A 14,260-nucleotide genomic window follows, 5' to 3' on the forward strand; every position below is an offset into this window, starting at 1 on the left:
CCTTAAAATACCAGGGATACTTGTTGATTTGCAGGAACTCTTCATTAACTTCAATAACTAGTGGATCCTAATCAGAGCGGCTGTCACTATCTGTGACAGCACCTGGTACCCTAGACATTTGTCTGACAGGACAGATGTAATTTTGAAAAAGAGCAAAACTATAAACATTTTAATAGATGTAGTAGAAGCATTCTTTCAGTAGAAGCACTAGGAAACATAATAGGTACCTATGACTGCTGTTAAAAATCTCTGCCAAGTTTTGATTGCATAAGAAAAGAAAGATCAAGTTCAAAACCAATATGACTTGTTAAATTCCCTTCTCATTTGTTGTGTATATCTTCCATATCAGCAGTGCTTCAGCCTGTCATCTCTGACAAGCCATCTGTGTTGTGCTTTATCTTAGCCAACACTATGTTGACCCTCATAATCACGTCTTCATTTCCTCTCAGCTCTATTGTTGTTGCTTCATCATTTGTTAATTTAATGAATTGGTTTACTTAAGTTAAAAGCACCTATTCCAGCCTAAGGCTGCTAGCAGTTTCCCTTAAGTTAATACACTGTATAAAGCACGAATGTCACCAGCCTTCTGGATATCAGTTCACTGAGCTCGGATTTGTTCCAAATTCAAATTTATGATGCTTACTTCTTAATTTCCTATCAAAAACAAAAAAGACATCCTCAGACATGAACTGTACCAATTTCCTTTCACCATCTACTTAAGTCAATTTATCTCTCAGAAGAAATTAAATCAACCTGAAGAACTATTTCATAGTTACCGTTTCACAGCTAAAAAGAGTCATTGTGCCAGCACAGGTCCTTCCATCCCTGCTTTTTATGCTGGCTGTCTAAGAGCCAGCATTGTCTGGTTTTAAACTGTATCACTAAGACATGACAACGGCAACCTCTCTCCTCTGACAGGTTTCTGTTCTTTTTTTAGTGGAGTAGCACCAAAGAGACATAGCTGGGGGTTTCAGCTGCAAGTTATTGCTTTCATACTTATTTATTTCAGCATCTAGCTCAGGCTTGACAATTCTATGGAGTTAATCTCCTCCGTCTTCAAACCTGCCCTTTCCAGTTCCCTAGCTCCTCCATAAAGTTGCTTCCCCACTCTAGTAAGTGGATTTATTCTCCCAGTTTTCTACCTTACGACAGATCTTAGCACCCAAATGGCTAAAAGCCTATTTTCATGTCTCTCAAAAAACCCAGTGCTCTCTCTGGGTCTGTGACTGCTACAGAAGCATACACATGCTCTTGAGTGAAACAGCAGCCCACTCCCTGAATCACAAAACTTCCCTGAACTCAGTCATTCTTTTTGAAAGCTATTCTGTATCCTTTTGCCTTCTTACCCTACGTACAATCCTTATTTGCACATACTAATTGTATCCAGGTATGTAGGTTTCCAAGGTCTACTTTTATGAGGGATGCAATGATTCATGGTCCACAGACCATGAACAATTCACATAGTAGTCAGCACTTCTCTGTTCTGGAGGAAACTGTTGGTTTGCCTTGTTCTAGGTATTACTGCCTGGTTTCAGATTATTCTCATGAAAAGATATCAAAACTCCTTGCTAAAAAAAATGCTGTTGTAGGATTGTTATCTGCCCATAAGACCAAATGTAGTATTGGAAACTGAAAAAAAGTCCCTCTGTTTGGATATGAGCCATGTTATGGAAATAAAGAACCTGTGGTTTATGCAAAACCTGCTTGGATGTATTATATATAGTTACCTCCAATAGCAAATACTGAAAGAGACAGTCAAACTCTGCGACCTGTGAGAAAAGATCTTGCAATTTATTTGAACATACAGTGTACCAAAACCTTTCTGTTTTCTTGAAGCTGCAGGTCAGTGGATGGGGTCCTTTTATTGTAGATGTGTGAATGTAAGAGCAAGGCAAGTTAATGCCCAAAAAGCTTTCCCAAGCTGCATCACCATCCTGACAGCAGACTTGATGTAGGCACAGACTGAAGAGCTCTACAAAGCCTGCTTGAGCACAGAGCTCCTTCTTTTGTGACTGGTTACAAACGAAGAACCACAGGAAACTTCTTCACTCACAGCCTCCTACTTTCTTCCTTTGTGAACTGGCAAATTCAGATACTCAAATTCAAATCCCTCATAAATTTCAAATGAGCTTTCCAGAGCTAATGCATTTTTCTTTTGCCAGTCTGCTCTGTTTTTCAGCCAGAGTATTTTAGCACTCTGCTTTTGGAATATTCAATGATAAATCCACAGAGAAATATAGTAGAGTTAAAGGTGGAAATAATCCACACTTAATAGATAGAACCTGGATGAATAGAGATTGATTCTCAAATAACTTATTAACCAGTGTTTGATCCAGTCTGTGAAACATTTACTTTCCTTGACAAGGACTTACTGATGTGGGTAGAAGTTGATGCAGATCTAAAAAACAGATCTTGGGCAAACTTGTTCTTCATCACATTTCTTTCTGAATGCTTGCAAAAAAGCAAGGGCTTTATAATTAATTCCCCTTATTTGTTTGCGCATGCCAAATTAGGGACATATTTTGACAACCATGACAATTTGAGTCTCATGTCATGAGTATCCCTAATACAGCCACTGGAATTTCTTGCAAAGTACAGTATTGAATGCTAATACATCTACTCCTGTGTGAACCTTCCAGAGTGAGTCCATGAAATGCATCTTCCGTAGCTTTTTTCTTTTTTTCTTAGTTGAATGCAACAGTTGGGAAAACACATGAAAGTGTTGACAATTGGCAAAAAAAAGAAATCTTCATAATTATAATGAATATTCACAGCAGTTTGCTTTCATTATCTAGTCTACTGTAGATGTTTCATACATTCTTCTTTATTTAAGATCAAAATATCTTAAAAGGGTGCTGGGTTAGAATTTCATGTGATACAAATGGGCATAGCACCATTGCATATCTGTATTAAGAGTAGTAGCGTATATTCGTATGGGGTGGAAGGGCAAGTGAATGTGTAGTTCTAAATAGGTAATGAACATTTTATTGCAGATTATATGGAGCTAACAGAACAGAATCATTTGCTAGAACACACAAAAGAGAAAACAATCTGAAAAAAAAAAGTTTGAAAAAATTTAGAAGTAGTTTGTCTCCAATCACTCTACAAGTGCTAGTTTTAATACTTCTGTAACCAAGTTTTTCCATTCTTATGCCTCTCTGTTCTTTTATTAACAAACCCCATAAGCTTCACAGCTGCTACAAAGCAATGTTACTACAACAACAAAAACCTAGCAAGTAACATAGAAGAATTCAGAAATGTTTTATTTATCCTCACACGTTTAACACATCACCACTGAAACACAGCTGCTTATTAGAGAAGGAACCTGGAAAATTTTTATTAACGTCCAACAATATACAATGATTTAGGATGGGACATTGAAGATTCTTCATCAGGCAGAAATTCTGTAGGAAGTTTAATTTCCCAAGGTAAAATTTCATCACTGTGTTTTAAAAGGTTATACTTATGTAAAGAACAACAGGATTTTTAAAATCCTCAAGTTTCAAGAACATCATAGTATATTCAGTAAGAAATGCTCATACTTTGGTGCTGACATAAGCAAGATGCTACTGTGTGGTCACCCCCACCACATCCTGAGAGGTCTTCCACCCAAATATTGCTTAGCTGATGAAATCTAACCTAAGGTATTGTACAAAGCTATTTTTGAACTAAACATATAAGGTGTCGTGGTTTGAGCCCAGCCGGTAACTCAGAACCACACAGCCGCTCGCTCACTCCCCCCCCCCCCCAGCTTCTTCCTCCCCCCGCTCCCGGAGGGATGGGGAGGAGAATGGGAAGAATGTAACTCCCACGGGTTGAGATAAGAGCAGTCCCGCAACTAAGGTATAATACAAACCACTACTGCTACCACCAATGATAATAACGATTAGTGAAATAACAAGGGGAGAGGATACAATTGCTCACCACCCGCCGACCAATACCCAGCCCGACCCGAGCAGTGATCTCGGCCTTCCGGGTAACTCCCCCCGGTTTATATACTGGGCATGACGTGCTGTGGTATGGAATACCCCTTTGGCTAGTTTGGGTCAGGTGTCCTGTCTCTGCTTCCTCTCGGCTTCCCCTCCTCCCTGGCAAAGCATGAGACTGAGAAAGTCCTTGGTTGGAATAAACATTACTTAGCAACAACTAAAAACATCGGTGTTATCAGCGTTGTTCCCAGGCTGAAAGTTAAAAAACACAGCACTGCACCAGCTACTAAGCAGGAGAAAAATGACTGCTATAGCTGAACCCAGGACAGTATCCACCCCTTATTCCATACCATTCACGTCATGCTCAGATCCCACATCTCTCAGCACACCATCACCCCTGTCTCATATATACACATATATATACACCCACACCCACACACAGAGAAAGATATCGTTCCCTAGTCCATGGACCAATCCCTGTAAAATTGCTGAACTCATCCAGTCCATGATGTCAGGCTCCATCTCTTGTAATAGTCTTTCAGGGCAGGAGGGACGGTACATAGTGTTGGGTTGTTGCCTGCTGATGATACCGCCAAACTCATCTGGTCACTGCTGAGCTCGTCTGGTTTCCTCAAAATTCATTCTTTGTTGAGGTGATGATCGGAGGGAAGTCAGGGTCAATGGCTGGTGACCTGAAGATATCTAGCTGGTGGGCTATAAAAGTGTTATAGAGCAGGCAACAGCGTACAATTGAGTTCATTGGCTGTTTTCCCCCAAAATCAAATCCCCTTGAGGTACACATCGGACTTCCCCATCTTCCCGCATTACCCACCAAGTATATCCAGGTCCCTGAGCAAAAGCAACCCAACGAGTGGGTTTGCCTTTACCTGAAGCAGGAATAACCCAGACTGTCTTCCCCAACAAATTCTTTATGTGCACCACAGGAACTTTATCCCCCTCTACGGTACGTAAAAGTTCTGATTGGGCTGGGCCAGCCCTGTTGGCAGATCCCCTACTGTTGACCAACCAGGTGGCTTTTGGTAAATGTGTATCCCAGTGTTTGAAAGTCCCACCACCCATTGCTCTCAGTGTAGTTTTTAACAGCCCATTGTACCGTTCGATTTTCCCAGAGGCTGGTGCATGGTAGGGGATGTGGTATACCCGCTCAATGCCATGCTCTTTGGCCCAAGTGTCTATGAGGTTGTTCCGGAAATGAGTCCCATTGTCTGACTCAATTCTCTCTGGGGTGCCGTGTCGCCACAAGACTTGTTTCTCAAGGCCCAGGATAGTGTTCCGGGCAGTGGCATGGGACACAGCGTATGTTTCCAGCCAGCCGGTGGTTGCTTCCACCATGGTAAGCACATAGCGCTTGCCCTGGCGGGTTGGTGGGAGTGTGATATAGTCAATCTGCCAGGCCTCCCCATATTTGTACTTCAGCCATCGTCCTCCATACCAGAGAGGCTTTAACCGCTTGGCTTGCTTAATTGCAGCACATGTTTCACATTCGTGAATAACCTGGGCAATAGTGTCCATCGTTAAGTCCACCCCTCGATCACGAGCCCATCTATATGTTGCATCTCTGCCTTGATGGCCTGAGGTGTCATGGGCCCACCGGGCTAAAAATAATTCACCCTTATGTTGCCAATCCAAGTCCATCTGAGCCACTTTAATCTTAGCAGCTTTATCCACTTGCTGGTTATTCTGGTGTTCCTCAGTGGCCCGACTCTTGGGTACATGAGCATCTACGTGGCGTACCTTCACCACCAGGTTCTGCACCCGAGCAGCGATATCTTGCCACAATGCAGCAGCCCAGATGGGTTTACTTCTGCGTTGCCAGTTGCTCTGCTTCCATTGCTGCAACCACCCCTACAGGGCATTTGCCACCATCCATGAGTCAGTATAGAGATAAAGTACTGGCCATTTTTCTCGTTCAGCAATGTCCAAGGCCAGCTGGATGGCTTTCACCTCTGCAAATTGACTCGATTCACCCTCTCCCTCAGCAGTTTCTGCAACTTGTCGCAGGGGACTCCACACAGCTGCCTTCCATCTCCGATGCTTTCCCACAATATGGCAGGACCCATCAGTAAACAAGGCATATTGCTTTTCACTCTCTGACAGTTCATTATATGGTGGGGCCTCTTCAGCACGCGTCACCTCCTCTTCTGGTGACATCCCAAAATCTTTGCCCTCTGGCCAGTCCATGATGACTTCTAGAATTCCTGGACGACTGGGATTTCCTATTCGAGCTCGTTGTGTGATTAGTGCGGCCCACTTACTCCATGTAGCATCAGTTGCATGATGTGTAGAGGAGACCCTGCCTTTGAACATCCAGCCCAGCACAGGCAACCGGGGTGCCAGGAGGAGCTGCGCTTCAGTTCCAATCACTTCTGAGGCAGCTCGAACCCCTTCATAGGCTGCCAGTATCTCTTTTTCAGTGGGAGTGTAGCTGGCCTCGGATCCTTTATATCCCCGACTCCAAAAGCCAAGGGGTCGACCTCGAGTCTCCCCTGGAGCTTTCTGCCAGAGGCTCCAGGTAGGACCATTCTCCCCAGCTGCGGTATAGAGCACATTTTTCACATCTGGCCCGGCCCGGACTGGTCCAAGGGCTACTGCATGAACTATTTCTCGTTTAATTTGTTCAAAGGCTTGTTGTTGCTCAGGGCCCCATTTGAAATCATTCTTCTTCCAGGTCACGTGGTAGAGAGGGCTTACAATCAGACTGTAATTTGGGATGTGCATTCTCCAGAACCCCACAACACCTAAGAAAGCTTGTGTTTCTTTCTTGTTAGTTGGTGGAGACATTGCTGTTATCTTGTTGATCACGTCTGTGGGGATCTGGCGGCGTCCATCTTGCCATTTTATTCCCAAAAATTGAATCTCCTGTGCAGGTCCCTTGACCTTATTCCGTTTTATGGCAAAACCGGCCTTCAGCAGGATTTGGATTATTTTCCTCCCTTTCTCAAAAACTTCTTCCGCCGTATCACCCCACACGATGATATCATCAATGTATTGCAGGTGTTCTGGAGCTTGCCCCTGTTCCAGTGCAGTCTGGATCAATCCATGGCAGATGGTAGGGCTGTGTTTCCACCCCTGGGGCAGTCGGTTCCAAGTGTACTGGACGCCCCTCCAAGTGAAAGCAAACTGTGGCCTGCATTCTGCTGCCAAAGGGATTGAGAAAAATGCATTGGCAATGTCAATTGTGGCATACCACTTGGCTGCCTTTGACTCCAGTTCATACTGAAGTTCTAACATGTCCGGTACGGCAGCACTCAATGGTGGTGTGACTTCGTTCAGGCCACGATAGTCTACTGTTAATCTCCACTCTCCATTAGACTTTTGCACTGGCCATATGGGGCTATTAAAGGGTGAGCGGGTCCTGCTGATCACTCCTTGGCTCTCCAGTCTGCGGATCAGCTTATGGATGGGAATCAAGGAGTCTCGGTTGGTGCGATATTGCCACCGGTGCACTGTTGTGGTCGCAATTGGCACTTGTTGTTCTTCGACCTTCAGCAACCCCACAACAGAAGGATCCTCTGAGAGACCGGGTAAGGTGGACAGCTGCTTAATTTCCTCTGTCTCCAAGGCAGCGATACCAAAAGCCCATCTATACCCTTTTGGGTCTTTGAAATACCCTCTCCTGAGATAGTCTATGCCAAGGATGCATGGAGCCCCTGGACCAGTTACAATGGGGTGCTTTTGCCACTTCCTCCCAGTCAGGCTGATTTCAGCTTCCAGCATAGTTAACGCTTGGGATCCTCCTGTCACTCCAGAAATAGAAATGGGTTTCACCCCTTGATACCTTGATGGCATCAGAGTACACTGTGCACCGGTATCTACTAGAGCCTTATACTTCTGTGGGACTGATGTGCCAGGCCATCTGATCCACACAGTCCAGTAAACCCGATTATCCCTCTCCTCCACCTGGCTGGAGGCAGGGCCCCTCTAATAGTGATCACAAAATTCTCCACTTCTGTCTTGTAGAAAGGGATTAGTATTCCTTATCACAGGAGCTGGAGTAAAATCAGCTCTTTCGCTCCATCTGGGAAACTGCTCGCCAGAGACTGGAGCAGCAGCTTTCCTGGGAGGATCATCCTTGACCATTGTTCTCCTTTTCAGTTCACGCACCCGTTGCTCCAGAGCTGAAGTAGGTTTTCCATCCCGCTTTCTCATGTCTTCTCCATGATCCCGCAGGTAAAACCATAGGGTGGCCCGTGGCATGTACCTCCTATATTTTCTTTCTCGAGCAGTAGGGCGCCTTCTGTTGATAGCTGAGACATGGGTTGGTACGCGTGGAGAGCTGGATAGATCGGATAAATCGTCTCTCAATTGTTTGAACTCCTGGGACAGTTTTTCCACAGCTGAAATGATGGAAGGGGTGAGATTGTCTTCGAACTCTCGGAGTTGACGAATCAGGAAATCCACTGTTGGTGATACTCCGTCATTCCAGGTCATTGATGCCAATGTGTGGGCATATGATGATGGCGCACTCCGTGTAAGTTTCCGCCACATGGGTCGTGTACATTCGACTTCATCTGGGTCTACGGATGTGTTCCTGGAATCCGGCCTACGATAGATCATCTCTATAATGGCTGATTTCCTCAGGGACTGGATGCCTTTCTCTATTGTGGTCCAGTTGGCTGAGCGATTCGTAATATCGTCTTTGTAGGGAAACCTTTCCTTCACAGCTGCCAGGAGCCGCCTCCAAAGACTGAGGGCTCGCTTCTCTCTTGCAATCGCTTTGTCAATTCCTCCTTCCTTAGCAAGTGATCCCAGCTGCTTGGCTTCCCTACCTTCTAGTTCATGACCGTCGGCCCCATTGTCCCAGCACCAGAGCAACCAGGTGACAATGTGCTCCCCTGGAAGACGGGTGAAATCTTTTCGCATATTCCGTAGTTCGGTTGAGGTCCGGGGTCGAGAAGTGACCTCTTCTTCTTCTTCCTCTTCCTCTGACCCACGTAGTAGTAACTCTTGTTCAGGTGCTGTTGCATATAGTAATGGCACTGGGTCTTCATCTTTCTTCGCTTCGCGGGTTGCTCTTTGTGCCTTTCGTCTGCTTTTGCTTACAGGGGCAACAGACATTGTCACAAACTGGACATTTGGTTTAGCTGCAGTGTTTGTCACTGTGGTTGGAGTGGCTGCAGTGTCTGCCACTAGGATTGGAGTGGTTGCAATGTCTATTGCTGGGGTTGGTGCAGCTGTTGTGCTTGGGAGTTGAGTAACACCAACAGCTGCATTATCTGTTGCTGTCGGGGTTTGAGTAGCTACTGTGCTTGTCACTGGGGTTGGTGTAGCTGCAGTGCTTGGAGTAGCCATATTGTCTGTTGCTGTCGGGGTTTGAATAGCTACTGTGCATGTCACTGGGGTTGGTGTAGCTGTGGTGCTTGGAGTAGCTATATTGTCTGTTGCTGTCGGGGTTTGAGTAGCTACTGTGCTTGTCACTGGGGTTGGTGTGGCTGCGGTGCTTGGAGTAGCCACATTGTCTGTTGCTGTCGGGGTTTGAGTAGCTGTTGTGCTTGTCACTGGGGTTGGTGTAACTGCTGTATTTGAAGTTGGAGTAGTTGCGTTGTCTGTTGTGGTCAGGGTTTGAGTAGCTGTTGTGCTTGTCACTGGGGTTGATGTAGCTGCTGTACTTGGAGTAGCTGTGTTGACTGTTGTGGTCAGGGTCTGAGTAGCTGCTGTGCTTGTAGTTGGCATAGCTGCGTTGTCTGTTGCTTTGCCATCAGATCCAGAGACATTTTTTTCCCTTTGAAGGTGCTGGATAGTGTTGAGCAGGGCTCTGTAGGCATAGGCCAAGCCCCAGCACGTTGCCAAAATTTGTCCCTCTCTGGTATAACCAGGACGACAGCACACCTCGTTTAAGTGTTTTACTAGTTTTTCCGGATGTTGCACTTGTTCAGTGGTGAAGTTCCAAAGCACTGGAGGGGCCCACTGGCCTAGGTACTTGCCCATACTATCCCACACACCCTGCCACTCATAACTGTCCAGCCTCAGGGAAAATCTCCTGGTGGTCCTCCTATATCGTCGTCTAACCCTAGACCAGATTCGAACCTGATACTGCTGAATTTTTGACATTAAACGAAATAGGATGTTCCTACGACGGGATGGCCGTGGGTAAAACACACTCCGTATGTTTGCCAACATGCTGATCCCCAGCACAATCAGCAGGCAGGTTTCAAGGGTACTCAAAGGCCATCTAAAACCTTCAGAACTCTCAACTGCTGTTGCAAATAGGCTGGTGGGGGAACGGGGGGTGAAAGAGAATGCTTCCTTCGTAAGTTTACCCCCCGAGGAGAAAAAAAAAGATATGCAATTGCTAAAATATTTCATTATATACCTCCCAATGTATAGTGGTGATGGCCACGCTGGAAGCACAAACCAGACCAGTTTCATGATCAATGAGTCTATTGTATTACAAGTCATTACCATGAAGTACAGTGAAACAAGAACCTTAGCCCAGGCCCCCCAGCCGATAAACACTAAAACAGCAAATAGTGGCTGTAAGTAAGGTACAACATGCTGAAACTCTGAGATCAAGCGCAACACGTCTGAGAGCCAAATAATCACCATTGTGACGAGTAGTAACAATGAATGCTTATCACAAATATGATTAAACACACTCTGGTCAGATCTGTTGTTATCTCAACCTTTCGTGCCCCACGTTGGGCGCCAAAAAGAACTGTCGTGGTTTGAGCCCAGCCGGTAACTCAGAACCACACAGCCGCTCGCTCACTCCCCCCCCCCCCCAGCTTCTTCCTCCCCCCGCTCCCGGAGGGATGGGGAGGAGAATGGGAAGAATGTAACTCCCACGGGTTGAGATAAGAGCAGTCCCGCAACTAAGGTATAATACAAACCAACCACTACTGCTACCACCAATGATAATAACGATTAGTGAAATAACAAGGGGAGAGGATACAATTGCTCACCACCCGCCGACCAATACCCAGCCCGACCCGAGCAGTGATCTCGGCCTTCCGGGTAACTCCCCCCGGTTTATATACTGGGCATGACGTGCTGTGGTATGGAATACCCCTTTGGCTAGTTTGGGTCAGGTGTCCTGTCTCTGCTTCCTCCCGGCTTCCCCTCCTCCCTGGCAAAGCATGAGACTGAGAAAGTCCTTGGTTGGAATAAACATTACTTAGCAACAACTAAAAACATCGGTGTTATCAGCGTTGTTCCCAGGCTGAAAGTTAAAAAACACAGCACTGCACCAGCTACTAAGCAGGAGAAAAATGACTGCTATAGCTGAACCCAGGACATAAGGCCAAACATTGAATTTAATTTCCTGTTGTGGAAAGAGTATTCTATCCAGAAAAACAGAATTATTCTTCCTAATCTTCCCGGATTTAGGGGAGAACTGTTATCAGAATAGATTTCTTCAAGATAATTCCTTACAAACTTAGCGGTTTTGAGAGCAAAACCCTATAGTCTGCAGGGATTATAAATGGCAATGAGACAGGTATGGTAGACAGAAGTCTTTGAAGCAATTAATATGAAAGAAAAAAAATCAATCAGATGGAAGTGTAGAAGGTACCTCATTGGACATTTTTGTCTAAATCAACACGACTTATGAATCAGCTTTCAAACTCTGGAAAATACAGAGCTCTTCCATTACCAGTCGGTAATTTCATCTTTCCCAGTAAGCAAGAATATGTGCTTATTTTTACCCTCAAATATTTATTTGGAATCTTCATTTAAAATTGCCAGATTGAGAAATTAAGCTTACATGTGTATGTGCAGGGGTTGGGGGATGCACATGCATGTGGGTGTGCATGTCCGTACCAAGGACCACTAACTCATTGGCCAGTGGCAACTGAATACAACTCAAGAATAGCTGTCTCTTAAAAAAACATACCCTTGAAAGTTTCAGGAAAAGAAAAGAGGTTGCTAGTGGAGAGGAGAGTCCTCATTCATGACCTCTTTGGCTATTCACCTACTGCAATTGTAGTGGCCTAAAAATGGCCTCCAATTCTTCACAAGTAATGGAGGGGGACCTGCAATGGCCTTTTTCTCTTTATCCAGCCCTGCTTTAAGTGTCTAAGACTGAAATGAACTGTTTATATCTTTTCACAAGGTGGAAAAGGAGGCTATACAATTTAAAAGTCCAACATTTAGAGAAAAAAGTTTGGAAAAGGGCAGGTGAGTTCCAATATTATGTGTTTAGAGAAGAAAATCCTGAATCATTGTTTCAGCCAACATCGCAAAATTCAGTGGCTTAGGCTAATAAAGCTAATAAATGTCAAAAATGGAAATTCACTTGAGTTCATTGTTGATTAAGTCAGTTAACACCCGAGAGAGACTCCCAAGGCTCACGGTGAATTTCGTGTGAGCTGGAGGAGTGTGTATGTTTTTTTTCCTAAAGGCTTCAGTTGGAAGCTATTGCTCATGGTTTTAAGATATTTGGCTCAAGAGGGGAAATTACTATGTGAAATCTACAGCTACATTGTGTGATAAGTCACCCAAGATGGGACAACATGACCTTTTGGGTAAATCATTATAGTAATTATTTTAATAGAAACAGTGATGAAGGCAGTCTGAACCTACCTATTTTGGAAGAATTTGTCTCAGCTTTACCAAAGCCTGAAGATGCTAGAGCTGCAGACTGAAGTTTTAGGTCAATATTTTTCCTCTCATGATACGGGAATTCATCCAGTTTGAAAACAGTTACTTTTCATGCAGAGTTCCCCCTACTGCTCGCATCCCCAGCAAAGCAGAGGATAAGAAGCACTTTGAATGCTGACAGACCTCACCTAAAATACCAAGGCGTGGATAACCCTGAAACCTGCATCACTGGCACCTCTAATATGTCAGGGAGGGAGGAAAATGTTGACCAATGACCACAAGGGCAATCTGAAAGGAAGAAAAAAAACCAAATGTAGCATTCTGTTTGAATTTAGTTATCAAAATTTGCTTTGTAGAGCAAAGGTGGCAAAAGTAAACACATACCTATGGATCTAGCTAGATAGTTCACCCGGTAGCAGCTCTGCAGCATTTTCTCTTATCAGAACTGTAACATATTTTGTTTCTAACAGTTTCTTAATGTCAGCCAAGTGGAAAAATTTTGAATTAACAAGTACCTCACCATCACATATGCAATCATCTCAGGATGCCCCTTTTGGGCATTTGGGCTGTGGTACAGATGTTTTATGTAGTTGTTAGAAATAGTTTAAGGCAAATGCAAAATAATTTGAAATACAAGATTGCTGCAAAGAAAATCAAGGTTAGTGTCTTATACACCTTTTTTTTTTAATTATTATTATTGATTCTTATTCTGCATCCTCAGCAGATTTAAAATATGTTTCTTTGTTGAATTTCTTCCTGTTTGTTTCTCTTAGGTTTACATGCATGTGTTACTAAAGCATTATTTGTGAATGCTGCTGGCCCTGGGCAGCTTCGGTTTTGTTGCAGGCTTATGAAAACCCAAGGAAAATACATTAAAAAGTAATATTCTTTTCAGAGCTCCTTTTTTTGACTAGTTGTCTTTTAAAAAACAGCTTTTATTTAGGAAGTAGCAGTAATCACGGCTATTTTACGTCCACTCTGTGGCAGAATGCTGAAAGGTGTGGAGTTGGCAAATAGTGCATGACTCAGCCTGGTATCTCTATCACACTCCTACATAACAATAGATTGACCTTAAGGAAATGCCATTACGGAGAACAGCGAAAATCAGGCAGAACAATAGAAAGGAAAGAAGGAGATGAGAAAATAGAAAATCCTTTGAAACAGGAAGCACTCTCCCTGCCCCTTTTCCAGTTTAGTTTTGTTTGTCTAGAGGACTGTTGGGCTGCTAAAGACTGCCGCTTTCCTGTAGAGATCTGAGCCTTCCCTGTGAAACAAATATCGAAAATTAAAAAAAGAAACCCAAATAATATTATTGGATCTTTAGGTACTCTTCATAAAATCAATCACGTATTCGAGGGCCCAAGGACGGCATCAAAATGCAGATCAGGACAAACCTGTTTGCTATTACAGTCAAACTGAAGTTTTGGCAACCTCTCGGATTTTTTGCGGTTTTTTTTGTGGTACTGAGGAAAAGGTACTGCTGAGCCCAGAGAAACAAGATAATCTCTCTAAAAAATTCCCATTCTCTAGAGCAAGGTCCTGTAAAAGACAGATTTTCAGCTATTCTCCATTCAGCACTTGCATTCTCAGTATTCCCTCAGGAGTTTCTCTAGCTCCAAAAGAGCCTGCAAGACCTGCCCAGGAGATGGAGCCAATCCCACTGCTCAAGCTCATAGCCTACAGGGATTGCAGATTATGCTTTACAGGGAGACTAAGGAACTACAGTTTTTCTCATTAAACACTGAATAGTGACGCCTTTGAGGATGTGATCA

Source organism: Strigops habroptila, chromosome 1 (assembly GCF_004027225.2).
Source record: "Strigops habroptila isolate Jane chromosome 1, bStrHab1.2.pri, whole genome shotgun sequence".
NCBI classification, from domain to species: domain Eukaryota; kingdom Metazoa; phylum Chordata; class Aves; order Psittaciformes; family Psittacidae; genus Strigops; species Strigops habroptila.